Source organism: Coregonus clupeaformis, chromosome 27, assembly GCF_020615455.1.
Source record: "Coregonus clupeaformis isolate EN_2021a chromosome 27, ASM2061545v1, whole genome shotgun sequence".
Lineage (NCBI taxonomy): Eukaryota > Metazoa > Chordata > Actinopteri > Salmoniformes > Salmonidae > Coregonus > Coregonus clupeaformis.
The window spans coordinates 3,100,513-3,128,109 of NC_059218.1; the positions used below are offsets into that span (position 1 = coordinate 3,100,513).

Here is a 27,597-nt window from a genome sequence, read left to right on the forward strand (position 1 = left end):
GTTCAAATAAACCTACCATTAAAATGATAGACTGATAATTTCTTTGTCAGTGGGCAAACATACAAAATCAGCAGGGGATCAAATCATTTTTTTCCCTCACTGTATAGTGTATGTCAAATCAGCACTGGTAAAATGTGGCATGTTATGCCATTTGATGTCCTTGAAAAGGAAGACATTGTATCATCAAGTCCTGAAGTCCATTTCAAATCAGCGCCTCTTTCCTTGGTTGTGGTAGCAAGTGTCTTCTCATGATGTCGCAGAGAACTCACTAGAGGTGTGACTTGGGAGGACCAAGCGTTGACTCCAAAATGCTTTGCTTGTATCGTAAGTTTAATTTTGAAACAAAGTCCGCTTTTTAAATACAGCTCTGAGGTATTTAAAACAACATAAAAAGTAAGCATTATTTCTAAACAATGGTAAACGTGTGTACTAAAACAAAGCAAAAAAGAAAGAGCACGGAAAGAGATTTGTATCTAGGCTTTCGGTTCTACGTGTCACAGGACAATTGAGTGAATTCACATGGTTTACCTGAAAGAGACAAGGGATCAATTTGGAAAGCAACCCCTGCCTTGTCAAAAAAGGCATGCCTCACTGATGTGAGTACCTTCTGTGACATCATCGTGAGATAGAGCTCTCTCCCGTTAGTGAAGAGGCCAGACAAGACGCCTTAATTTGCCAGAATCACCGCAACAGTCTAAAAACACAATTTCCCATTACCACCGTCAAAGAGCCTCCCCAGGTCATTGAGGACAAAAACAATAGAGTTAGGCCTAAGTCCTCATTTGAATATAAAGAAAATAATAGTCAAAACAGCTCAGTCCAGACATGCCAAAGTCTCCATCGTCTCATCAGTTTCTTGATTTCTGAGACCCAGTGAGACCAAGCAAGGCAGGTTGGCAGTGGGTCTGGTGGTCTGAGGTTCAGTCGTCAGGGATGGGGGTCCACTTGGAGGACTGAGGCGCTTAGTGGAGGGATCTGGGGGCTCGTGCTGGAGGTCCACAGCTGCATCTGTTTGGCTATCTGAAGGACAAACACAATGTCAGGGCACTGGTCCAGGTCAGGGCTGATGCACATGCTGACCAGGTCTCGCAACTGTGGACGACACAAGAAGGCATTCAGTCTATTGGTTATTGTACAAAACTTTACAGTCCATCAAGAATATTCAAACACAAACGACAAGTGTAATTGTTATTAAAGCTAATATGTTGACGATCAAAGCGTTTCCACGTCCGTGAACATATACTGAACAAAAATATAAATGCAACATGTAAAGTGTTGGTCCCATGTTTCATGAGCTGAAATAAAAGATCCCAGAAATTTTCCATACGCACAAAAAGCTTATTTCTCTCAAATGTTGTGCACAAATTTGTTTACATCCCTGTTAGTGAGCATTTCTCCTTTGCCAAGACAATCCATCCATCTGACAGGTGTGGCATATATCAAGAAGCTGATTAAACAGCATAATCATTACACCGGTGCACCTTGTGCTGGGGACAATAAAAGGCCACTAGAATGTACAGTTGTGTCACACAACACAATGCCACAGATGTCTCAAGATTTGAGGGAGCGTGCAATTGGCATGCTGACTGCAGGAATGTCCACCAGAGCTGTTGCCAGATAATTTAATGTTCATTTCTCTACCATAAGCCGCCTCAACGTCATTTTAGAGAATTTGGCAGTACGTCCTACCGGCCTCACAACCGCAGACCATGTGTAACCACGCCAGCCCAGGACCTCTACATCTGGCTTCTTCACCTGTTGGGATCGTCTGAGACCAGCCACCTGGACAGCTGATGAAACGGTGGGTTTGCACAACCAAAGAACTTCTGCACAAACTGTCAGAAACCATCTCAGGGAAGCTCATCTGCATGCTCGTTGTCCTCACCAGGGTCTTGACCTGACTGCAGTTCGGCATCGAAAACCAACTTCAGTGGGCAAATGCTCACCTTCGATGGGCACTGGCAAGCTGGAGAAGTGTGCTCTTCACGGATGAATCCCGGTTTCAACTGTACCGGGCAGATGGCAGACAGCGTGTTTGGCATCGTATGGGCGAGAGGTTTGCTGATGCCTCACGGTGGCGGTGGGGTTATGGTATGAGCAGGCATAAGCAATGGACAACGAACACAATTGCATTTTATCGATGGCAATTTGAATTTAGGCTGTTCTGAGGGCAAAAGGGGGTACAACTCAATATTAGGAAGGTGTTCCTAATGTTTTGTACACTGTATTTAATCATCATTCATTTCATCATTACTTATTTTCTCTCATCTCTTGTTTCTCTTATCTCAAATCAAATCAAATCAAATTTTATTGGTCACATGCGCCGAATACAACAGGTGCAGACATTACAGTGAAATGCTTACTTACAGCCCTTAACCAACAGTGCATTTATTTTAAACAAAAAAGTAAGAATAAAACAACAACAAAAAAGTGTTGAGAAAAAAAGAGCAGAAGTAAAATAAAGTGACAGTAGGGAGGCTATATATACAGTAAAATAAAGTGACAGTAGGGGAGGCTATATATACAGGGGGGTACCGTTGCATAGTCAATGTGCGGGGGGCACCGGCTAGTTGAGGTAGTTGAGGTAATATGTACATGTGGGTAGAGTTAAAGTGACTATGCATAAATACTTAACAGAGTAGCAGCAGCGTAAAAAGGATGGGGTGGGGGGCAGTGCAAATAGTCCGGGTAGCCATGATTAGCTGTTCAGGAGTCTTATGGCTTGGGGGTAGAAGCTGTTGAGAAGTCTTTTGGACCTAGACTTGGCACTCCGGTACCGCTTGCCGTGCGGTAGCAGAGAGAACAGTCTATGACTAGGGTGGCTGGAGTCTTTGACAATTTTGGGGGCCTTCCTCTGACACCGCCTGGTATAGAGGTCCTGGATGGCAGGGAGCTTTGCCCCAGTGATGTACTGGGCCGTACGCACTACCCTCTGTAGTGCCTTGCGGTCAGAGGCCAAGCAGTTGCCATACCAGGCGGTGATGCAACCAGTCAGGATGCTCTCGATGGTGCAGCTGTAGAATTTTTTGAGGATCTGAGGACCCATGCCAAATCTTTTTAGTCTCCTGAGGGGGAATAGGCTTTGTCGTGCCCTCTTCACGACTGTCTTGGTGTGTTTGGACCATGATAGTTTGTTGGTGATGTGGACACCAAGGAACTTGAAGCTCTCAACCTGTTCCACTACAGCCCCGTCGATGAGAATGGGGGCGTGCCCAGTCCTCTTTTTTTTCCTGTAGTCCACAATCATCTCCTTTGTCTTGGTCACGTTGAGGGAGAGGTTGTTGTCCTGGCACCACACGGCCATTTCTCTGACCTCCTCCCTATAGGCTGTCTCATCGTTGTCGGTGATCAGGCCTACCACTGTTGTGTCGTCGGCAAACTTAATGATGGTGTTGGAGTCGTGCCTGGCCATGCAGTCATGGGTGAACAGAGAGTACAGGAGGGGACTGAGCACGCACCCCTGAGGGGCCCCCGTGTTGAGGATCAGTGTGGCAGATGTGTTGTTACCTACCCTTACCACCTGGGGGCGGCCCGTCAGGAAGTCCAGGATCCAGTTGCAGAGGGAGGTGTTTAGTCCCAGGATCCTTAGCTTAGTGATGAGCTTAGAGGGCACTATGGTGTTGAATGCTGAGCTGTAGTCAATGAATAGCATTCTCACGTAGGTGTTCCTCTTGTCCAGGTGGGAAAGGGCAGTGTGGAGTGCGATAGAGATTGCATCATCTGTGGATCTGTTGGGGCGGTATGCAAATTGGAGTGGGTCTAGGGTTTCTGGGATTATGCTGTTGATGTGAGCCATGACCAGTCTTTCAAAGCACTTCATGGCTACAGACGTCAGTGCTACGGGTCGGTAGTCATTTAGGCAGGTTATCTTAGAGTTCTTGGGCACGGGGACTATGGTGGTCTGCTTGAAACATGTTGGTATTACAGACTCAGTCAGGGACATGTTGAAAATGTCAGTGAAGACACTTGCCAGTTGGTCAGCACATGCTCGGAGTACACGTCCTGGTAATCCGTCTGGCCCTGCGGCCTTGTGAATGTTGACCTGCTTAAAAGTCTTACTCACATCGGCTACGGAGAGCGTGATCACATAGTCGTCCGGAACAGCTGGTGCTCTCGTGCATGCTTCAGTGTTGCTTGCCTCGAAGCGAGCATAGAAGTGGTTTAGCTCGTCTGGTATGCTTGTGTCACTGGGCAGCTCGCGGCTGTGCTTCCCTTTGTAGTCTGTAATAGTTTTCAAGCCCTGCCACATCCGACGAGCGTCAGAGCCAGTGTAGTATGATTCAATCTTAGACCTGTATTGACTCTTTGCCTGTTTGATGGTTCGTCGGAGGTCATAGCGGGATTTCTTATAAGCGTCCGGGTTAGAGTCCCGTTCCTTGAAAGCGGCAGCTCTACCCTTTAGCTCAGTGCGGATGTTTCCTGTAATCCATGGCTTCTGGTTGGGGTATGTACGTACGGTCACTGTGGGGACGACATCATCGATGCACTTATTGATGAAGCCAGTGACTGATGTGGTGTACTCCTCAATGCTGTCTGAAGAATCCCCGGAACATGTTCCAGTCTGTGCTAGCAAAACAGTCCTGTAGCTTAGCATCTGCGTCATCTGACCACTTTTTTATTAGCCGAATCACTGGTGCTTCCTGCTTCAGTTTTTGCTTATAAGCAGGAATCAGGAGGATAGAGTTATGGTCAGATTTGCCAAATGGAGGGCGAGGGAGAGCTTTGTATGCGTCTTTGTGTGTGGAGTAAAGGTGGTCTAGAGTTTTTTCCCCTCTGGTTGCACATTTAACATGCTGGTAGAAATGAGGTAGAACGGATTTAAGTTTCCCCTGCATTAAAGTCCCCGGCTACTAGGAGCGCTGCATCTGGATGAGCGTTTTCCTGTTGATTAATGGCCTTGTACAACTCATTCAGTGCAATCTTAATGCCAGCATTGGTTTGTGGTGGTAAATAGACAGCTATGAAAAATATAGATGAAAACTCTCTTGGTAAATAGTGTGGTCTACAGCTTATCATAAGATACTCTACCTCAGGCGAGCAAAACCTCGAGACTTCCTTAGTATTTGATTTTGTGCACCAGCTGTTGTTTACAAATATACACAGACCGCCACCCTTTGTCTTACCAGAGTCTGCAGTTCTGTCCTGTCGATGTAGCGTATAGCCCGCTAGCTGAATGTTGTCATTGTTGTCGTTCAGCCACGACTCCGTGAAACATAAGATATTACAGTTTTTAATGTCCCGTTGGTAGGATAACCGTAATCTTAAATCGTCAATTTTATTCTCAAAAGATTGAACATTGGCTAATAGGATTGATGGGAGAGGCAGTTTACTCGTTCGCCGTCGGATCCTTACAAGGCACCCCGGATCTGCGTCCACGATATCTCCGTCTCTTCCTCACGCGAATGACGGGGATCTGGGCCTTGTCGGGAGTCTGTAGAATATCCTTCGCGAACGCCTCGTTGAAGAAAAAGTCTTTGTCCAACGCGAGGTGAGTAATCGCTGTCCTGATATCCAGAAGCTCTCTTTGGTTATAAGAGACGATGGCAGAAACATTATGTACAAAATAAATTACAAATAACGCGGAAAAACACACATAGTAGTACAATTGGTTAGAGGGCTGTAAAACGGCAGCCATCTTCTTCCGGCGCTGTTCTGTGATCTCTCGCTCATTCTCCCCCTGTTGCCTGGTAATGGTGAGAGCGGCAGAGTGGACCTGCATGGTAGAGATGGTTCTATTTTAATAGGGCGGAATCTGATAATTGTTGTCAATAGTCCGTTTTTCTGCACGTCAATGGACTGAAACTCACCCCAATGACATTGGCACTGTCCTCAACAACAAAACACAAAAAAAGATGAATCTCAAAGCAAGCACACAATCAGACAGAAAGAAGAAGAGCTTTGGAGTGCGGGCGTTAACACTTCTGTTTATCCAAACCAATGGTCTCTTTTCACGATGTGTGTGAGTGATGTATTGTCTTCACCCTCTCTCACACACGCACACACACCCTGTTCTGCTCTAATTGTGGTTATATTAGCTCTAACCGTGCGTGTATCTGAAGATCAATAGGCCTGGGTCTTTGAAGATGATCATGGTGTCTGCATGTATAAGATAATTATTATGTATCTCAGGTCTCTATAGTCCTCCAGTACTTTCTTTTGAAAAACATCTGGGTCTAAATAGCTCTGCTCCAGTGGAATTATAATCTCTATGTAGTGCATTACTTTTGTCCAGGGCCCATAGGGCACTGTACAGGGAATAGGGTGCTATTTGGGACACAGTCCTTGTCCTTATCAACAGAGAATGCCAAGTCCATGACTGACTGAAGGAGCATTGTTATTGACGGTTTAATATAATGCTGACACGGCGTCAGCCTCCAGAAAAATTGAATTGCGAGCTGTATGAATGAGCTGTTTCTGTTATGTTCGTGTGTGCACACGCACACATTTTAGTCCCCGGTAGCTCAGTTGGTAGAGCATGGTGCTTGCAACGCCAGGGTTGTGGGTTTGTTTCCCATGGGGGGTCAGTATGAAAATCTATGCACTCACTAATTGTAAGTCACTCTGGATAAGAGCGTCTGCTAAATGAATAAAATGTCAAATTTTGGCACAAACAAGAATATAGACATATGCAAGAAATGTGGATACGTGCACAGATACACACATTCGTACAACAAAGAAACTGTGGGAAGGGAAACTATAAAAACCTTTAACATCTGAAGTGAAGAGAACGAGGAACATTCTCACTTTTCTATATTTGGTTTGAAAACTCATTCAGTCATAAAAAATAAAAAGAATCCCTGGACTCTCTTTATAGCACTGAGGTGTGATACGATGAGGCTTGTCAGGTGCCCAATAGATGCCTAACCAGAACCAGGGTGTCACGTATAATAAAGCTCATAGGAATGTGTAGCATTCACAAGTCTTTAACTGCCTGTAAACGATACATTGCAAAATACCAAAATATATTTTAACTTGCGTTTAGTCTAATTTCTACTGAATTGTATTGGGAATAGTAATAATCTGTTTTCCCCCTACAATTACTTAGGCAAAGTGGGCCTCTCCATCTAGCTTTGTTTCTCCCAGCCAAGCAGGATTTGGATGAATTAGGTTTCATTGATAGTTTGTGTCAGCATCACTACTGTGTTGCTTCAGGTTTTTCAGATGCTTCAATGCTTGCTAAAGAGCTACTGGGTGTGCAGGATTAAGTTCTAGCCCAGCACTAACTCACTTGATTAAACTAACCATGATCCAGACTGATGATCATGATTAGTTAATTACCAACAACAGGTACCTGCAAACCTAGTAGCGCCCCTGGATGGAAGTTAGAGACCCTGGTTTACAGGACAGAAGTGTGTGTGGTCGTATGTTAGAAGCAGTAAACCTACCTCATGGAGAAGAAATCCCAAGGACCAGATGTCTGACTTAAAGTTGTAGCCACCCTCGTGGATCCTCTTTGGAGACATGTAGTATGGCGTCCCCACTGATACAAAAAGGGTTTTAGACAACTGTTGTTTAGCAAGAAATCTTAATTTGAAAATGACACAAGTGCATGGGTTGAGCAATCATTAATACGTAGCTTTACTGATGACTACAGCTACACTGCAATTCACATTGATTTGCCAATAGAGATCGGAATAGAGAAGTGACAATACAAAGGAACAATCACTTAACTTATATACCCCAAATCATTTTGCCAGTTTGTGATTGAATAGGGCCCCCAAACCAGCAGCTAATGTAAAGGATCCACTACCAATATGTAAAACACCTCACTAGCGACAATACACTGATGCTTGCTTTTGTTTGGGTGAAAGTCGATCCACAAAACCGTAAGGCATCATACACTAATTGGCTCAACACTCATTCCAGCTCCAGCCCCAACCCCCGTAAAAGCCATCCCATCTATCCATCTCTACCTTAAGGGGGAAAGCAGACGCAGACACTGAATAGATTTGCAAATGCAAATGCATAGGTCAGCGACCTTTAATGGCGCTATGGCACTGTGAGTGGTTGCCAAGGAGACCGGCAAGGGCTTGTTAGAAAAGGTGCTATACCCAAAGATATTGATGGAGGCATCTTGTGTGTGTGTGTGTTGCAATTGTGTGTACACTGTGTGTACATGCAGGTCTGCATGTGTTTGTGTTTCTCAATTTTTTTTTGTTTTTCTGTGAGAGAGAGCATTTGAGAATGAGTGTATGACCATATGAGCATAATAGTTTCTCACTTTGCGCCTATGTGTGTTTGTACATGTGTTACCTAGGGTGTGTGTGTGCGTGTATGTGCACGTGTATGTTTCTGTGCATCTGTGTGTGTTTCTGTGTTTATGTATTCCTGTGTGTCTTCGTTCCTGCCTGTGTGAGTTCCTGAGTATGCGTGTGTGTGTGTGTGTGTGTGTTACCTAAGGAGTGTGCGGCGGTGGTCTTGGAGCTGAAAAAGCGTCCCAGTCCCTCTCCTGTAGCTGTGATGAACACGTTGGCTGGCTTGATGTCTGTCACAGAGAGAGAGAACAGACAGTCAGTTATTTTTTGATTGTTTCTTTATCCAGATGAGTCCCATTGAGATAGAATTCACTTTTAAGGGAGCTCTGGCTGTTAACAATACTGGGATTATCATATAGTATAGACATCTAATCTCTCTGCATTGACATGGTAGTTTTATATTCATTTCAGATGATAAAATAAATTACATCTCCTAGGTGAGTCTTTCTCAACCTAAGGACCCTGCGTTGGCACTTGTCCCCGGTACAGTTGGCTATGGCAACACCATTCCCTCGATTGTGTGAGTGGATGTGTGGGGCAGTCAACAACACAATCACTGACCGGCCGGTGATTGTGTTGTTGACTGCCTCTGAACCAGCCTCACCTCTTCCTGTGAGAGATTAACCTGTGGCAAGGCTGGAGCTGATGTCATGGCAACAATCTGTTTCCTGTACCTTCTCTGACCTGAATCACTCCCAGCAGAGAACTCACTCACCTACCTAGGAAACACATTTCCTCAACAAGCTCTCACAGTCTGACGTCAGAATTAGACGTTCATCCATGTTTCTCAAACACCAAATTTTGAAGTGTTTAAAAGTTTAGCATTAAAATAATATAACTAATGTAAAGTATACTGTGTCCATAAAATGTACAGTATATAGGATGTATAAGCTGGAAGTATTGTTGTCCATTAATTTACTCCAATTAGGGGAGGGGTGTGTTTAGGGATTTCTTTTTTTAAATAAAAAACATTTTTTAAAGTGCTCTAGGACGCCTACAGGCCTGATGGGACTCGTCTGAAGTCGGTACACCCGATCTGCCAACTTCTGTCTGTAGCGTCTGAACCATTTGGGATTCACGTTAATATGACCCCTTTGTGGAAAGATGAGACTCTCACGTACATATCGGTTGTTTTGCTCTAGGATGCCCACAGGCCTAACAAGACTCGTCTGAAGGTCCCCCGGTACCAGTTGAAAAAATTAATGGAAGTATATATGGAGATTGTTTAGTGACAAAAAAAAGGATTAAATACATGTACAAAAAAAATGTTTTTTCCTGATCTTTCTTATGTCTCTCAGATATAGGACAGACACTTCAGAACAAACTTGCTTTATTATCTGTTGTCCCATGTAGTTAATCTGTTATTCAATGCATTTGTATGGGCTAATAGCAGTAAGAACAAATAAAAATGTTCATCAAATAATTTGTGTATATTTATTTTTTATACTTCAAGGGGTCTTCAAAATCAAATAGCAAAATGATCCTTAGTATGAACTTCTAAAAACAATTACAACTATTTAGCTTATGTCATGTTGTATAATGATTAGACAGGCGCAGGAATACGTATTAAGTGTTTTATTTACTCCACCTAACACAAACACGTGTGTATATATATATATATATATATATATATATATATATATATATATATATACACCGCTCAAAAAAATAAAGGGAACACTTAAACAACATAATGTAACTCCAAGTCAATCACACTTCTGTGAAATCAAACTGTCCACTTAGGAAGCAACACTGATTGACAATAAATGTCACATGCTGTTGTGCAAATGGAATAGACAACAGGTGGAAATTATAGGCAATTAGCAAGACACCCCCAATAAAGAAGTGGTTCTGCAGGTGGTGACCACAGACCACTTCTCAGTTCCTATGCTTCCTGGCTGATGTTTTGGTCACTTTTGAATGCTGGTGGTGCTTTCACTCTAGTGGTAGCATGAGACGGAGTCTACAACCCACACAAGTGGCTCAGGTAGTGCAGCTCACCCAGGATGGCACATCAATGCGAGCTGTGGCAAGAAGGTTTGCTGTGTCTGTCAGCGTAGTGTCCAGAGCATGGAGGCGCTACCAGGAGACAGGCCAGTACATCAGGAGACGTGGAGGAGGCCGTAGGAGGGCAACAACCCAGCAGCAGGACCGCTACCTCCGCCTTTGTGCAAGGAGGAGCAGGAGGAGCACTCCCAGAGCCCTGCAAAATGACCTCCAGCAGGCCACAAATGTGCATGTGTCTGCTCAAACGGTCAGAAACAGACTCCATGAGGGTGGTATGAGGGCCCGACGTCCACAGGTGGGGGTTGTGCTTACAGCCCAACACCGTGCAGGACGTTTGGCATTTGCCAGAGAACACCAAGATTGGCAAATTCGCCACTGGCGCCCTGTGCTCTTCACAGATGAAAGCAGGTTCACACTGAGCACATGTGACAGACGTGACAGAGTCTGGAGACGCCGTGGAGAATGTTCTGCTGCCTGCAACATCCTCCAGCATGACCGGTTTGGCGGTGGGTCAGTCATGGTGTGGGGTGGCATTTCTTTGGGGGGCCGCACAGCCCTCCATGTGCTCGCCAGAAGTAGCCTGACTGCCATTAGGTACCGAGATGAGATCCTCAGACCCCTTGTGAGACCATATGCTGGTGCGGTTGGCCCTGGGTTCCTCCTAATGCAATACAATGCTAGACCTCATGTGGCTGGAGTGTGTCAGCAGTTCCTGCAAGAGGAAGGCATTGATGCTATGGACTGGCTCGCCCGTTCCCCAGACCTGAATCCAATTGAGCACATCTGGGACATCATGTCTTGCTCCATCCACCAACGCCACGTTGCACCACAGACTGTCCAGGAGTTGGCGGATGCTTTAGTCCAGGTCTGGGAGGAGATCCCTCAGGAGACCATCCGCCACCTCATCAGGAGCATGCCCAGGCGTTGTAGGGAGGTCATACAGGCACGTGGACGCCACACACACTACTGAGCCTCATTTTGACTTGTTTTAAGGACATTACATCAAAGTTGGATCAGCCTGTAGTGTGGTTTTCCACTTTAATTTTGAGGGTGACTCCAAATCCAGACCTCCATGGGTTGATCAATTTGATTTCCATTGATAATTTTTGTGTGATTTTGTTGTCAGCACATTCAACTATGTAAAGAAAAAAGTATTCTTTCATTCATTCAGATCTAGGATGTGTTGTTTAAGTGTTCCCTTAATTTTTTTGAGCAGTGTATATATATATATATATATATTATATATATATATATATATATATATATATATATATATATATATATATACAGTGGGGAGAACAAGTATTTGATACACTGCCGATTTTGCAGGTTTTCCTACTTACAAAGCATGTAGAGGTCTGTAATTTTTCAAAAATCCAGAAAATCACATTGTATGATTTTTAAGTAATTCATTTGTATTTTATTGCAAGTATTTGATACATCAGAAAAGCAGAAATTAATATTTTCTATTGGGTTCAGGTCTGGGGACTAGCTAGGCCACTCCAGGACCTTGAGATGCTTCTTACGGAGCCACTCCTTAGTTGCCCTGGCTGTGTGTTTCGGGTTATTGTCATGCTGGAAGACCCAGCCACGACCCATCTTCAATGCTCTTACTGAGGGAAGGAGGTTGTTGGCCAAGATCTCGCGATACATGGCCCCATCCATCCTCCCCTCAATACGGTGCAGTCGTCCTGTCCCCTTTGCAGAAAAGCATCCCCAAAGAATGATGTTTCCACCTCCATGCTTCACGGTTGGGATGGTGTTCTTGGGGTTGTACTCATCCTTCTTCTTCCTTCAAACAAGGCGAGTGGAGTTTAGACCAAAAAGCTCTATTTTTGTCTCATCAGACCACATGACCTTCTCCCATTCCTCCTCTGGATCATCCAGATGGTCATTGGCAAACTTCAGATGGGCCTGGACATGCGCTGGCTTGAGCAGGGGGACCTTGCGTGCGCTGCAGGATTTTAATCCATGACGGCGTAGTGTGTTACTAATGGTTTTCTTTGAGACTGTGGTCCCAGCTCTCTTCAGGTCATTGACCAGGTCCTGCCGTGTAGTTCTGGGCTGATCCCTCACCTTCCTCATGATCATTGATGCCCCACGAGGTGAGATCTTGCATGGAGCCCCAGACCGAGGGTGATTGACAGTCATCTTGAACTTCTTCCATTTTCTAATAATTGCGCCAACAGTTGTTGCCTTCTCACCAAGCTGCTTGCCTATTGTCCTGTAGCCCATCCCAGCCTTGTGCAGGTCTACAATTTTATCCCTGATGTACTTACACAGCTCTCTGGTCTTGGTCATTGTGGAGAGGTTGGAGTCTGTTTGATTGAGTGTGTGGACAGGTGTCTTTTATACAGGTAACGAGTTCAAACAGGTGCAGTTAATATAGGTAATGAGTGGAGAACAGCAGGGCTTCTTAAAGAAAAACTAACAGGTCTGTGAGAGCCGGAATTCTTACTGGTTGGTAGGTGATCAAATACTTATGTCATGCTATAAAATGCAAATTAATTACTTAAAAATCATACAATGTGATTTTCTGGATTTTTGTTTAACATTCAGTCTCTCACAGTTGAAGTGTACCTATGATAAAAAGTACAGACCTCTACATGCTTTGTAAGTAGGAAAACCTGCAAAATTGGCAGTGTATCAAATACTTGTTCTCCCCACTGTATATATATATATATATATATACCAAAGGGATATAACCCAAACAAAGACAGAGGTGTAACCTCTACACAATACACAGGACGAGACCCGTAAACAACAAGAGCACAATACACGGTACTCCCGAGACCAACGGACATGAGACAATAATCAGCAAGGACAATGGGGAACAGAGGGCACATATATACACATACTAATCAGGGGGAATGGGAACCAGATGTAATGTGATAAGACAGTCCGGGGTTGGTGGTAATGATCCATGTCAGTGATGCCTAGAAAGCCGGTGACGCAGACCTCCGGAACTGGTGAACGGAATGAGTAGAAGTATCGGGGGATCCGTGACAGTACCTTCCCGACGCGCTGCACCATTGGCTGGACAACACCGGCCTCGGGGACGACCACAGAGGAGGAGGCGGGGCGTCACTGGGTCCAGCCTCAGTGAGGGGACCAGGCACCACTGGCCTGAAGAAAGACACATGAAAAGTCGGGTTAATGCGGTAATCAACAGGGAGTTGCAAATAGTACGATACATAATTAACCCTCCTTAGGACAATAAACGGCCACACAAACCACAGGCTCATCTTCCTGCAGGGCAAGCGGAGGGGCAGGTTCCGGGTGGAGAGCCAGACCCGGTTGCCTGAAGAGAAAACAGGTGCCTCACTGCGGTGGAGGTCGGCCTGTTCCTTGTGCCGACGCACGGCCTGCTGGAGACGAGTGTGCGCAGCGTTCCAGATCTCCTTAGCGCGCCGAAACCACTCGTCCACCGCAAGGGCCTCAGTCTGGCTCGGATGCCAAGGTGCAAGGGCCAGCTGATACCCCAACACGCACTGGAAAGGAGTGAGGTTAGTGGAGGAGTGGCGCAGGGAATTCTGCGCGTACTCAGCCCAAGGTAGAAAATCCGCCCACTCCCCTGGCCGGTCCTGACAGTAACACATCTGGAACCTGCCCACTTCCTGATTGACCCTCTCCACCTGCCATTAGCTTGAGGACGGTACCTGGAGGTGAGACTGACCGTGACCCCCAGGCGTTCCATGAACGCTTTCCATACATGTGAGGTGAACTGAGGACCACGGTCTGACACAATGTCCTCTGGGATCCCGTAGTGCTGGAAGACGTGTGTAAAAAGAGCCTCCGCAGTTTGCATGGCCGATGGGAGCCCAGGCAGAGGAAGGAGGCGACAAGCTTTGGAAAACCGGTCCTTAACGACGAGAACGGTGGTGTTCCCCTGGGAGGGGGGAAGGTCAGAGAAAAAGTCCACAGAGAGGTGAGACCAGGGTCGTTGTGGAACCGGCAGGGGAAGGAGCTTTCCATAAGGGAGTTGTCTGGGTGTCTTAGACTGGGCACAGATGGAGCAGGAAGAGACGTACACCCGGACGTCCCTAGCCAAGGTGGGCCACCAGTACTTCTCAGTCAGGCAGGCGATGGTACGGCCTATCCCAGGATGACCCGACACAGGCGCCGTGTGCGCCCAGGAAAGGAGGCGGTCCCGCACACCCGTGGGCACATAGGTGCAGTTCTCCGGGCACTGTGCAGGTGCAGGTTCCGTACGCTGGGCCTGCCATTTGTCGGCGTCCACGTCCCACACCACTGGCGCGATGATATGGAACGGAGGGACGATGGGGGTCTCCTCTCCCTGCCTCTCCTCTGCGTCATAGAGGCGAGACAGGGCGTCCGTCTTCACGTTCTTCGAGCCTTGCCTATAGGAAAGTGTGAATTGGAACCTGCCGATGAATAGAGCCCACCTGGCCTGTCTCGGGTTTAGCCTCTTCGCTGCCCTGATGTACTCCAGGTTGCGGTGGTCCGTCCACACCAGAAAAGGGTGTTTGGACCCCTCCAACCAGGTCCTCCACGCCTTCAGAGCCTTCTTGACCGTCAAGAATTCCCGGTCCTCTACATCGTAGTTCCTCTGGGCAAGGCTCAGCTGCTTGGAGTAGAAGGCGCAGGGCCGCAGTTTTTAAGGGGTTCCGGTGCGCTGAGATAGCACTGCCTTGACTCCTACTTCAGAGGCATCCACCTTGACGATGAAGGGGAGTGAGGGGTCGGGATGTGCCAGCACGGGAGCAGTGATGAAGCATGCCTTCAGCATCTCGGACGCCCTCTCCGTCTCTGCCGTCCAACAAAGCCGCTGGGGACCTCCTCTCAGCACGGAGGTAAGAGGCGCGACCACCGTGCTGAAGCCCCGGATGAACCTCCGGAAATAGTTGGCGAACCCCAGGAAACGCTGGATTGCTTTCACAGAGTTGGGGATGGGCCATGACCTGACTGCGCTGACGCATTGCTCCTCCATCTCCACTCCCTCCGTGGATATGAGGTAGACCAAAAAAGTCACGGACCACTGGAAAAATAAACATTGCTCTTGTTTAACATAGAGGTTATGCTCCAACAGTCTTCCCAGCACATACCTGACTAACGAGACATGCTGGGCTCGGTCAGCAGAATAGACCAAAATGTCGTCTATATAAACCACTACACCCCGTCCCAGCATGTCCCGAAACACTTCGTTAATAAAGGCCTGGAAGACTGAAGGAGCATTTGACAGGCCAAAGGGCATTACGAAATACTTGTAATGCCCCGTGGTCGTGGAAAAGGCTGTTTTCCATTCGTCGTCTGCACGAATGCACACCAGATTGTAGGCGCTCCTCAAGTCCAGTTTCGTGAAGTACTGTGCCCCGTCCATTTGTTCGATGATGGTTGGGATGAGGGGTAAAGGATAGCTGAAATTAACGGTTGCTTTGTTCAGTGTTCAATAATCAATGCAGGGGCATTCTTAACAACAAATGTGTTTGTGGAGGCTGGTGACATAGACGGGCGGATAAAACCCCGCTGGAGGCTCTCCTGTACGTAGGTCTCCATGGCCTCGGTCTTCGCGTAGGAGAGGGGATAGACGTGTCCTCTCGGGAGGACTGTATCAAACAGCAGGTCAATGGCACAATCCCAGGAGCGATGAGGAGGCAGGCGTGTAACCTGAGTCTTAGAGAAAACCCGTTCCAGATCCTGGTATTCCTCCAGTAAATCCACTTGAGTGGCGTGGTCCGGACTTTCCACCATAGTGGTGTTGACAGACACCGCGAGACACCTCCCCTGACACTCCTGCGACCAACCCAGATTCCCCCTACGCTCTGCCTCGGGCAAACATGCAGAGCCCACCTCCATCGGCTCTGGTGTAGCCATGGGCTCCGGATTCCGCGCAGGTCTTCGTCGGGACCGCAGGAGGTTGTCCAACCGGATCGCCATGCTAATAAGCTGGTCGAGAGACAGGTTGTCATCACGACAGGCTAACTCCATCTGTACTTCCTCCTGCAGTCCGCTGCGGAAAACGGTGACCAGAGCTGACTCGTTCCATCCGGTGGAGGCCGGGATGGTCCGGAACTCCAGGGCAAACTCTGAGGAGGTCCTAGATCCCTGGCGTAGTCGGAGTAGATGCTCACCCTCCTCTCGGCACTCCAGAGGATGATCAAACATAGAGCGGAAGGTATACCAAACCTTTTTTGATATACTCAGAGGACCGTTATTAGCATGTTTTAACCACTCCTATGTAAATGGTAGATTATCAGACACTCAAGAAGAAGGTCTGATTTCATTATTACTGAAACAGGATACAAGTGGAATATATAAACATCCTGTCCATTTAAAAAATTGGAGGCCCCTTACACTTCAGTGTTGTGATGCAAAAATTCTAGCAAAATGTGTAGCGCATAGAATTAAAAAGGTATTGTCGGACATTATTCATTCTAATCAGACAGGTTTTAAACATGGACGATACATTGGAGATAATATAAGGCAAGTACTGGAAACAATAGAACACTATGAAAAATCTGGAAAACCAGACCTGCTATTCATAGCAGACTTTGAAAAGGCATTTGATAAAGTACGACTGGAGGTTATATATAAATGACTGGAGCATTTCAATTTTGGAGAATCTCTTATAAAATGGGTTAAATAATATATAGTAACCCTAGGTGTAAAATAGTAAATAATGGCTATTTCTCAGAAAGTTTTAAACTGTGAAGAGGAGTAAAACAAGGTTGTCCAATATCGACATATCTATTTATTATGGCCATCGAAATGTTAGCTATTAAAATCAGATCCAACAATAATATCAAGGGATTAGAAATCCAGGGCTTAAAAACAAAGGTGTCATTGTACGCTGATGATTCATGTTTTCTTTTAAATCCACAACTTGAATCCCTCTACAGCCTCATAGAGGATCTAGATACATTTTCTAAACTATCTGGATTACAACCAAATTATGATAAATGTACTATATTATGTATTGGATCACTAAAAAATAAAAATTTTACATTACCATGTAGTTTACCAATAAAATGGTCTGATGGTGATGTGGATATACTCGGAATACATATCCCAAATGAAATAAATGATCTCACTCCAATACATCTTAATAGAAAGTTAGCAAAAATAGATATTGCTACCATGGAAAGGTAAATACCTTTCTATTTGTGAAAAAATCACCCTGATTAACTCTTTAATTATCCCAGTTTACCGATTTGCTTATGGTCTTGCCTATGCCTAGAGAACAGTTTTTTAAATTATATGAGAAAAAAAATATTCAATTTTATTTGGAACGGCAAGCCAGACAAAATTAAACGGGCCTATTTATATAATGAATATGAATTCGGAGGACAGAAATGATTAAATATTAAAGCATTAGACCTATCAATAAAAGCTTCAGTCATACAAAAGTTAGACTTAAATCCGAACTGGTTCTCTAGCAAATTAGTAACATTGTCTCACCCCATGTTCAAGAATGGCCTTTTTCCCTTTATTCAGATTACCTCTCACTTTCAGTTATTTGAAAAGGAAATCATCTCCCAAACATCACTATTTCTAAAACAAGCCATAGAAAGTTGGTTGCAATTTCAATTTAATCCTCCAGAAACGACAGAACAAATACAGTGAGGGAAAAAAGTATTTGATCCCCTGCTGATTTTGTACGTTTGCCCACTGACAAAGAAATGATCAGTCTATAATTTTAATGGTAGGTTTATTTGAACAGTGAGAGACAGAATAACAACAACAAAATCCAGAAAAACGCATGTCAAAAATTGTATAAATTGATTTGCATTTTAATGAGGGAAATGAGTATTTGACCCCCTCTCAATCAGAAAGATTTCTTGCTCCCAGGTGTCTTTTATACAGGTAACGAGCTGAGATTAGGAGCACACTCTTAAAGGGAGTGCTCCTAATCTCAGTTTGTTACCTGTATAAAAGACACCTGTCCACAGAAGCAATCAATCAATCAGATTCCAAACTCTCCACCATGGCCAAGACCAAAGAGCTCTCCAAGGATGTCAGGGACAAGACAGTATACATACACAAGGCTGGAATGGGCTACAAGACCATCGGCAAGCAGCTTGGTGAGAAGGTGACAACAGTTGGTGCGATTATTCGCAAATGGAAGAAACACAAAATAACTGTCAGTCTCCCTCGGCCTGGGGCTCCATGCAAGATCTCACCTCGTGGAGTTGCAATGATCATGAGAACGGTGAGGAATCAGCCCAGAACTACACGGGAGGATCTTGTGAATGATTTCATGGCAGCTGGGACCATAGTCACCAAGTAAACATTTGGTAACACACTATGCCGCGAAGGACTGAAATCCTGCAGCGCCCGCAAGGTCCCCCTGCTCAAGAAAGCACATATACAGACCCGTCTGAAGTTTGCCAATGAACATCTGAATTATTCAGAGGAGAACTGGGTGAAAGTGTTGTGGTCAGATGAGACCAAAATCAAGCTCTTTGGCATCAACTCAAATCGCCGTGTTTGGAGGAGGAGGAATGCTGCCTATGACCCCAAGAACACCATCCCCACCGTCAAACATGGAGGTGGAAACATTATGCTTTGGGTTTTTTTTTCTGCTAAGGGGACAGGACAACTTCACCGCATCAAAGGGACGATGGACGGGGCCATGTACCGTCAAATCTTGGGTGAGAACCTCCTTCCCTCAGCCAGGGCATTGAAAATGGGTCGTGGATGGGTATTCCAGCATGACAATGACCCAAAACACACGGCCAAGGCAACAAAGGAGTGGCTCAAGAAGAAGCACATTAAGGTCCTGGAGTGGCCTAGCCAGTGTCCAGACCTTAATCCCATAGAAAATCTGTGGAGGGAGCTGAAGGTTTGAGTTGCCAAACATCAGCCTCGAAACCTTAAGGACTTGGAGAAGATCTGCAAAGAGGAGTGGGACAAAATCCCTCCTGAGATGTGTGCAAACCTGGTGGCCAACTACAAGAAACGTCTGACCTCTGTGATTGCCAACAAGGATTTTGCCTCCAAGTACTAAGTCATGTTTTGCAGAGGGGTCAAATACTTATTTCCCTCATTAAAATGCATATCAATTTATAACATTTTTGACATGCGTTTTTCTGGATTTTTTTGTTGTTATTCTGTCTCTCACTGTTCAAATAAACCTACCATTAAAATTATATACTGATCATTTCCTTGTCAGTGGGCAAACGTACAAAATCAGCAGGGGATCAAATACTTTTTCCCTCACTGTATATACGCATACTAATCAGGGAAAATGGGAACCTGGTGTGCGTAATGAGATAAGGCAGTCCGGTGTTGGTGGTAATGATCCATGTCAGTGATGCCTATAAAGCCGGTGACGTAGACCTCCGGAACTGGTGAACGGAATGAGCAGCAGGATCGTTGGGATCCGTGACAGCTTAGTAGTAAAAAAAATGCTAACTAATGTCAAATATACTGTGTCTGTAAAATGTATAAGCTGGAAGTAGAAGCCTAAGTATTGTTGTTCATTAGTTTACTCCAATTAGGGGAAGGGTGGTAGGGTTAGGGGTTGTTTTTTAAATAAAAAATATATAAAAAAGTTTAGGCATTAACTCCGAAGTCATAAGGTTAGGCATTAACTCCAAATGGTTAAGGGTTAAGGTTTGGGACAGGCTTAAAAAAACAAACAAAAAAAAAACATTATATCGCTGGATTCAGACATGCAACCTGTTGCCCCTAGTGGCTGGTTTCCACGTAATCTTCGACGTCTTCAGACATGGATGGGTGTCGAATACTGACTTGTTTCACGGGTGACCTGGCTGCATTTCTTCCTAAGCCATAGGAGGAAATCATGGAGGAATGACAGAGATACCCTTTACAGACAGACTTGCCCAAGGCAAGCCCATGCTTTTTAAAAATCCAATTTCATCTGTTTGCTACCCTCACTCCGCTTTGTTAGGGAGCAGGCATAGGGTTTTACATTTAGAGTATCTTCATCATGATACCGATAGAAAATAATAGCAATAAAAAAATTTTTAGACTCAAATATAGATGTAAGTCTCGTGTTCATTTTTCACAACCTCTGCTGGCTTTTGGAGTTGCCTATATATGATCAAGCAAAATAATATGCCTACACATGATTTAGCCTACATTATTGCATGCTAAATGTTTCTGATTAGTGATAGATGTGCAAACGAATAGATGAGCTATACCACCTCCACTTACAGTGGAGAGAACAAGTATTTGATACACTGCCGATTTTGCAGGTTTTCCTACTTACAAAGCATGTAGAGGTCTGTAATTTTTATCATAGGTACACTTCAACTGTGAGAGACGGAATCTAAAACAAAAATCCAGAATATCACATTGTATGATTTTTAAGTAATTAATTTGCATTTTATAGCATGACATAAGTATTTGATCACCTACCAACCAGTAAGAATTCCGGCTCTCACAGACCTGTTAGTTTTTCTTTAAGAAGCCCTCCTGTTCTCCACTGATTACCTGTATTAACTGCACCTGTTTGAACTCGTTACCTGTGTAAAAGACACCTGTCCACACACTCAATCAAACAGACTCCAACTTCTCCACAATGGCCAAGACCAGAGAGCTGTGTAAGGACATCAGGGATAAAATTGTAGACCTGCACAAGGCTGGGATGGGCTACAGGACAATAGGCAAGCAGCTTGGTGAGAAGGCAACAACTGTTGGCGCAATTATTAGAAAATGGAAGAAGTTCAAGATGACGGTCAATCACCCTCGGTCTGGGGCTCCATGCAAGATCTCACCTCGTGGGGCATCAATGATCATGAGGAAGGTGAGGGATCAGCCCATAACTACACGGCAGGACCTGGTCAATGACCTGAAGAGAGCTGGGACCACAGTCTCAAAGAAAACCATTAGTAACACACTACGCCGTCATGGATTAAAATCCTGCAGCGCACGCAAGGTCCCCCTGCTCAAGCCAGCGCATGTCCAGGCCCATCTGAAGTTTGCCAATGACCATCTGGGGCCATGTATCACGAGATCTTGGCCAACAACCTCCTTCCCTCAGTAAGAGAATTGAAGATGGGTCGTGGCTGGATCTTCCAGCATGACAACGACCCGAAACACACAGCCAGGGCAACTAAGGAGTGGCTCCGTAAGAAGCATCTCAAGATCCTGGAGTGGCCTTGCCAGTCTCCAGACCTGAACCCAATAGAAAATCTTTGGAGGAAGCTGAAAGTTCGTATTGCCCAGCGACAGCCCCGAAACCTGAAGGATCTGGAGAAGGTCTGTATGGAGGATTGGGCCAAAATCCCTGCTGCAGTGTGTGCAAACCTGGTCAAGACCTACAGGAAAGTATGATCTCTGTAATTGCAAACAAAGGTTTCGGTACCAAATATTAAGTTCTGCTTTTCTGATGTATCAAATACTTATGTCATGCAATAAAATGCAAATTAATTACTTAAAGATCATATAATGTGATTTTCTGTATTTTTGTTTTAGATTCCGTCTCTCACAGTTTATGTGTACCTATGATAAAAATTACAGACCTCTACATGCTTTGTAAGTAGGAAAACCTGCAAAATCGGCAGTGTATCAAATACTTGTTCTCCCCACTGTATTTACCCAGCCAAAGAATTAACTGACTATACAGATGGAGATTCAGTTAAACAAAATCACATTGATTGATTAAGACAAGTCACAGACTTTTGGTCGAGAGTAGGTCTAGGCTACTAAGCGACTGCGAGTGAAGAACAAAATAATCCACCTGATAAATTACATACTGTAAGTAATAAAGTGTTGGCAAAATATTCTGATCAGTGCTAATAAATGAGCCAACTAGACAAGATAATCATGAGCCGCACTCACCTCAATTTAGCTAACATTTACACAGCCTAAATGTAGCTTAACCAATATCCAAACTGAGATTTCGTGAAAAGAAAAATCTGACATTGATTGATTTATCAAGACGAGTCCCCAAAACGGCACGAAACGGTGCTGAAATAGTTGACCACACACGGGTAGGCTATTGCTTGAAATGTATTAAATTGGATGACTTTGGGAGTTTCAATAGGCCTAAGCAATCATTTGATGCCTTCAATTGCATTACCCTGCTTTATTCCAATATTTTCGTCATTCAGTGATATTTATTCCCACAGTAATTCTTTATGGAGCCATCCAGTTGTTGTTAAGAAAACAGTGCATGTGGTGGGCTACGCGAAGGGATGGGTGAAGTGACATACGTCGCAAAGTTTAGAACTACCAGGAGGATAGTAGTAATGGTAGCTGAGCGTAATGCCGCCTCAGCACTAAGGCTACATTTCATACTAAGCATTCAGAATTTAACCGCAATCATGACTAGGTCGGTTGGCGGAAATAAAAGTAGAGGCTTTGTCGCCGGCAATAAATATAATAAACTGTATAAAGAAAAGTTGGCAAAGGTTGGCAGGGTTTGCTGAAATTTGTGGAAATACATATTGGTTTGAAAGTCGTAAGAGAGAAAAGGGGGAGGTAGTGAGAGAGAGATAAAAATAGTGGATGGAGAATGAGAAGGGGGTGAGTGAGTGAGGAGAGAGGAAGGAAGAGAAAGAAGGGTGTGAGTGAGAGAAAGGGAAAGGTGAAGGAATAAAGATGTAAAGAGAGGTGAATGAGAGATGAAAAGAAGAGAGGAGAAATGAATAGCCTAGGTGCGAGAGAATGTGAAAGGTGGGACTGAATCAAAGAGAGAGGGAAATGGAAAGAGGGATTAGGCAGATAGAAAAGAGAGAAGAAAGAAGCCAAGAAGTTAGGAAGTGAAGAGAGGAAGAGGAGTTAGTGAATGAGTGGTACCGGTTGTTTACCATGACTCTGCGGGAGTGCATGTGCTCCAGGGCGCTGCACAGCTGGACAGAATATTTCCATATTGTCCTCTCCGGGATGAGCCTCCTCTTTTTTCCTAAAGGACTGCAGGAGAGGGAGATAGAAACAGAGCTGCGAGGAAAGCCTGTATTCCCCTTACACACTCTCTCTCAAAAACCCCTGATTCAATGTCAGACAGCCCCCAAAATAGTGTGTAACATCTAAAGAATTATTAATCTGTGCATTACCATTTAGCCCCCTCCCTACCTCTGTTTGAGTGCGTAATGAGAAGCCATTTGGCAGAGGCAGCCTAACAAGAGTTTACACCGCCTGCGCACAGAGCCAAGCACCTAATTAACACTAATCTGGCTAATTAAACTGCCCCAAAACAACAAATGTTTATTTTCTTTCCGCTTTTTACCGCCACTGAACTTCTTCAATTTTTTTGGAATGAAGCGTGTATTTTAAGGATAGCTATGAAATTTGCCGCCAGCAAGAGATGTTTTTGACTGTGATCTGCATATTGGTTGAGTTGAGAGCTTGGAATTAGGAATATCTTTCTACGTCATAATGATGCCTTGATAAAAGAAAAGACAAGGAGAAAGTCAAACTGAAGATGGGGAAGGGAACAGTTTGGATTTGAACTTTTTGGGAACTTTGCAGAGAGAGAAAGGTGTCCCGAAATACATTTGCATGTTATGAGTACTGTACTGTACAGTGTGTGAACTGAAGAGTGAGTGCCTTCAAGGGTAACATTTTGAGTGAATTAAGAGGGAGAATAAGAGGGAGAAAATAAATAAAAAAATCAGGAAGAGGGAGAAAGAAGAGCCAGACATAACAATGGCGGAAGAAAAGAACAGAGTAGAAAAGGGGGAAATGTAGAGATGAGGATTGGGGAAGGGACACGGACGAGGAGAAAGTAACAAAGATGAATGATTTGGGGCAATGGGAGGAGCAGGACAGACAAGGACATGATATGAGAGGAGAAGAGAGACGGACAAAGAGCGGACAACATGCAAAGATTAGGAACAAATAAGAAGAAAATGCAGAGGGAAGAGAGAGGCAAGAGGAGAGGAAAGAGAGATGAGAAGAGGTAGAGAAAAACAGATGCGGAGACGGACAAAGAAGGAGAAGAGAACAGATGAGGAAAGTCAAGAGGAGAGGAAGGTGGAGCGATGAGGAGAGAGATTGTGTGGAGGGTGTGTGTGATGGGGCGTGACAGTGTCAGGCGATTAGAGCCACAGAGAGGCTAAGGAGAGTTCGTGTCTGTCAGAGCAGGCTGTCAGAGCCTGGGGGACTCTCCTTTCCTCATCCCTCTCTCACACACACATCCCACAAAAAAATTGCATCTCCCCAAAACAAACACACACACAATCTCTCTCTCTCTCTCTCTCTCTCTCTCTCTCTCTCTCTCTCTCTCTCTCTCTCTCTCTTTCTCTCTCTCTCTCTCTCTCTCTCTCTCTCTCTCTGTTGTAATTTATGAAGATAACCAATTGAAACAGGGAAGGACTGAGAAAGAAACACTAATTTTTTGTTTTCGTTGCGAAACGTTTTTAAACGTTTTCTGTTGGATGCCCCAATGTACATGATCTATTCTTGTTGACTATACTTCCCCGATAAAACGCAAAGGACAAATATAGCTACAGTATACCACAACAAGTGCAGTACTCTAGCCAGCCATAATACACTCCATTGAAGAGGAGAGTATTATGGCTACATAATAGGATGCCTGTTCTGAGCTTTGTTTAAAGTCTCAAAGTGATGGTTGACTTCCCATAAATAAACATGGAGGCTTCAATTAGCCCCTCCTCAACGAGAGAGCCTACCCACTGAGCACAGATGTCAATTCAACGTCTATTCCACGTTGGTTCCACGTAATTTCATTATGTGGAACCAACGTTGATTCAACCAATGTGTGCCTAGTGGGTAGTGACATAAAACAGATCCAATTTTGTTTTCAGACAAAACAGTGACTGATAGGAATAGGCTAGGTGGGTTAACGCTTAAGGCACGCACACATCGCACCGAATCTGGATCTTGCGTTCGTCTGCAGATTGTTCAGCGCCCAGTTTTTTTTAGGGACCACCCGCTGTAGATGTCTGACTGCTGACATTTTCACACCATTCTACATGTAAAATCGGTGAGCACTTGGTTCGCAGATTACGGCACACTCGGCCAGCAAATGCTATTGGTGTGTCAGCCCTTACAGCTAACAGGTATAATGCATTATGATGCGGTCATAATCCATTAATGAGACATGTCGTAAGCTGTATGACCTCGATATGATATCTGTCATGAGTTATTATCAACCAGAATAGTGAGTCAGAATAGTGCTTTCATTCCCTCAAATCGGAATGTCATCCCAGTGAGTACAAGACGTCTTTTCTAAATCTTTGTAACGTCTTTTCAACATCTTTTGCTCATAGGGATAGAAACTCAAGAAACAGTAAGCCAATACAGTGAAGCATAATTAAGCCATTACTGAAAATAGTAGCCTACAGTACGTGGCATCAAAGGTGCTGTATGCCATAGAAATATCATCTAGATTATATTTCTATGCTGTAGGCAGTGAGCGAAATTAGGTGTAGATGTATGAAATGATAACTATATTATTGGGCTGTTTGGGCTGTTAGAATCAGCCTTACATTACTCAGAAATACCCTGAAGCATATGAGTTGGATAGGAAAACAAAATCGTACTACAGTGAGGAAAAAAAGTATTTAGTCAGCCACCAATTGTGCAAGTTCTCCCACTTAAAAAGATGAGAGAGGCCTGTAATTTTCATCATAGGTACACGTCAACTATGACAGACAAAATGAGGATTTTTTTTCTCCAGAAAATCACATTGTAGGGTTTTTTATGAATTTATTTGCAAATTATGGTGGAAAATAAGTATTTGGTCAATAACAAAAGTTTCTCAATACTTTGTTATATACCCTTTGTTGGCAATGACACAGGTCAAACGTTTTCTGTAAGTCTTCACAAGGTTTTCACACATTGTTGCTGGTATTTTGGCCCATTCCTCCATGCAGATCTCCTCTAGAGCAGTGATGTTTTGGGGCTGTCGCTGGGCAACACGGACTTTCAACTCCCTCCAAAGATTTTCTATGGGGTTGAGATCTGGAGACTGGCTAGGCCACTCCAGGACCTTGAAATGCTTCTTACGAAGCCACTCCTTCGTTGCCCGGGCGGTGTGTTTGGGATCATTGTCATGCTGAAAGACCCAGCAATGTTTCATCTTCAATGCCCTTGCTGATGGAAGGAGGTTTTCACTCAAAATCTCACGATACATGGCCCCATTAATTATTTCCTTTACACGGATCAGTCGTCCTGGTCCCTTTGCAGAAAAACAGCCCCAAAGCATGATGTTTCCACCCCCATGCTTCACAGTAGGTATTGTCATGTGAATTTCTATCTCTAATTCAACCTAAGCTTGAATCATTACCAGAGGTTGTAAGGCTCTGGTTTTAATCATCAATGATTCAAGGTCCACAACCAACAAGTATTATCTGTATATTTATTCATGGAGAGCTCTCCCGCCAAAGACACAAACAGACGATTTTATACCTCCTGGACTTGACTCCTTTTCTAAACAGTTTCCGCCTTCCCCCTTGAATGTTTAGTACCGCCCCCCCTCTTAGTGGGTTGACACTACATGATAATACTAACATTTATACTGTGTTTGGGGTAAAATCCTTTAGTCATTATTCTTAAAATCCAAATTAATCTAACAGTATGGTGTTCTTTGGATGCAACTCAGCATTCTTTGTCTTCCAAACACGACGAGTTGAGTTTTTACCAAAAAGTTATATTTTGGTTTCATCTGACCATATGACATTCTCCCAATCCTCTTCTGGATCATCCAAATGCACTCTAGCAAACTTCAGACGGGCCTGGACATGTACTGGCTTAAGCAGGGGGACACGTCTGGCACTGCAGGATTTGAGTCCCTGGCGGCGTAGTGTGTTACTGATGGTAGGCTTTGTTACTTTGGTCCCAGCTCTCTGCAGGTCATTCACTAGGTCCCCCCATGTGGTTCTGGGATTTTTGCTCACCGTTCTTGTGATCATTTTGACCCCACGGGGTGAGATCTTGCGTGGAGCCCCAGATCGAGGGAGATTATCAGTGGTCTTGTATGTCTTCCATTTCCTAATAATTGCTCCCACAGTTGATTTCTTCAAACCAAGCTGCTTACCTATTGCAGATTCAGTCTTCCCAGCCTGGTGCAGGTCTACAATTTTGTTTCTGGTGTCCTTTGACAGTCTCTTTGGACTTGGCCATAGTGAAGTTTGGAGTGTGACTGTTTGAGGTTGTGGACAGGTGTCTTTTATACTGATAACAAGTTCAAACAGGTGCCATTAATACAGGTAACGAGTGGAGGACAGAGGAGCCTCTTAAAGAAGAAGTTACAGGTCTGTGAGAGCCAGAAATCTTGCTTGTTTGTAGGTGACCAAATACTTATTTTCCACCATAATTTGCAAATAAATTCATTAAAAATCCTACAATGTGATTTTAGGGATTTTTTTTCCTCAATTTGTCTGTCATAGTTGACCTGTACCTATGATGAAAATTACAGGCCTCTCATCTTTTTAAGTGG

The 27,597-nt window shown here is 44.5% G+C and overlaps 1 pseudogene; it reads right to left on the minus strand.

The window, feature by feature from the left end:
• Positions 1-927: 927 nt before the first annotated feature.
• Positions 928-27,597, minus strand: part of LOC121542166 — a 154,937-nt pseudogene continuing 128,267 nt past the window's right edge.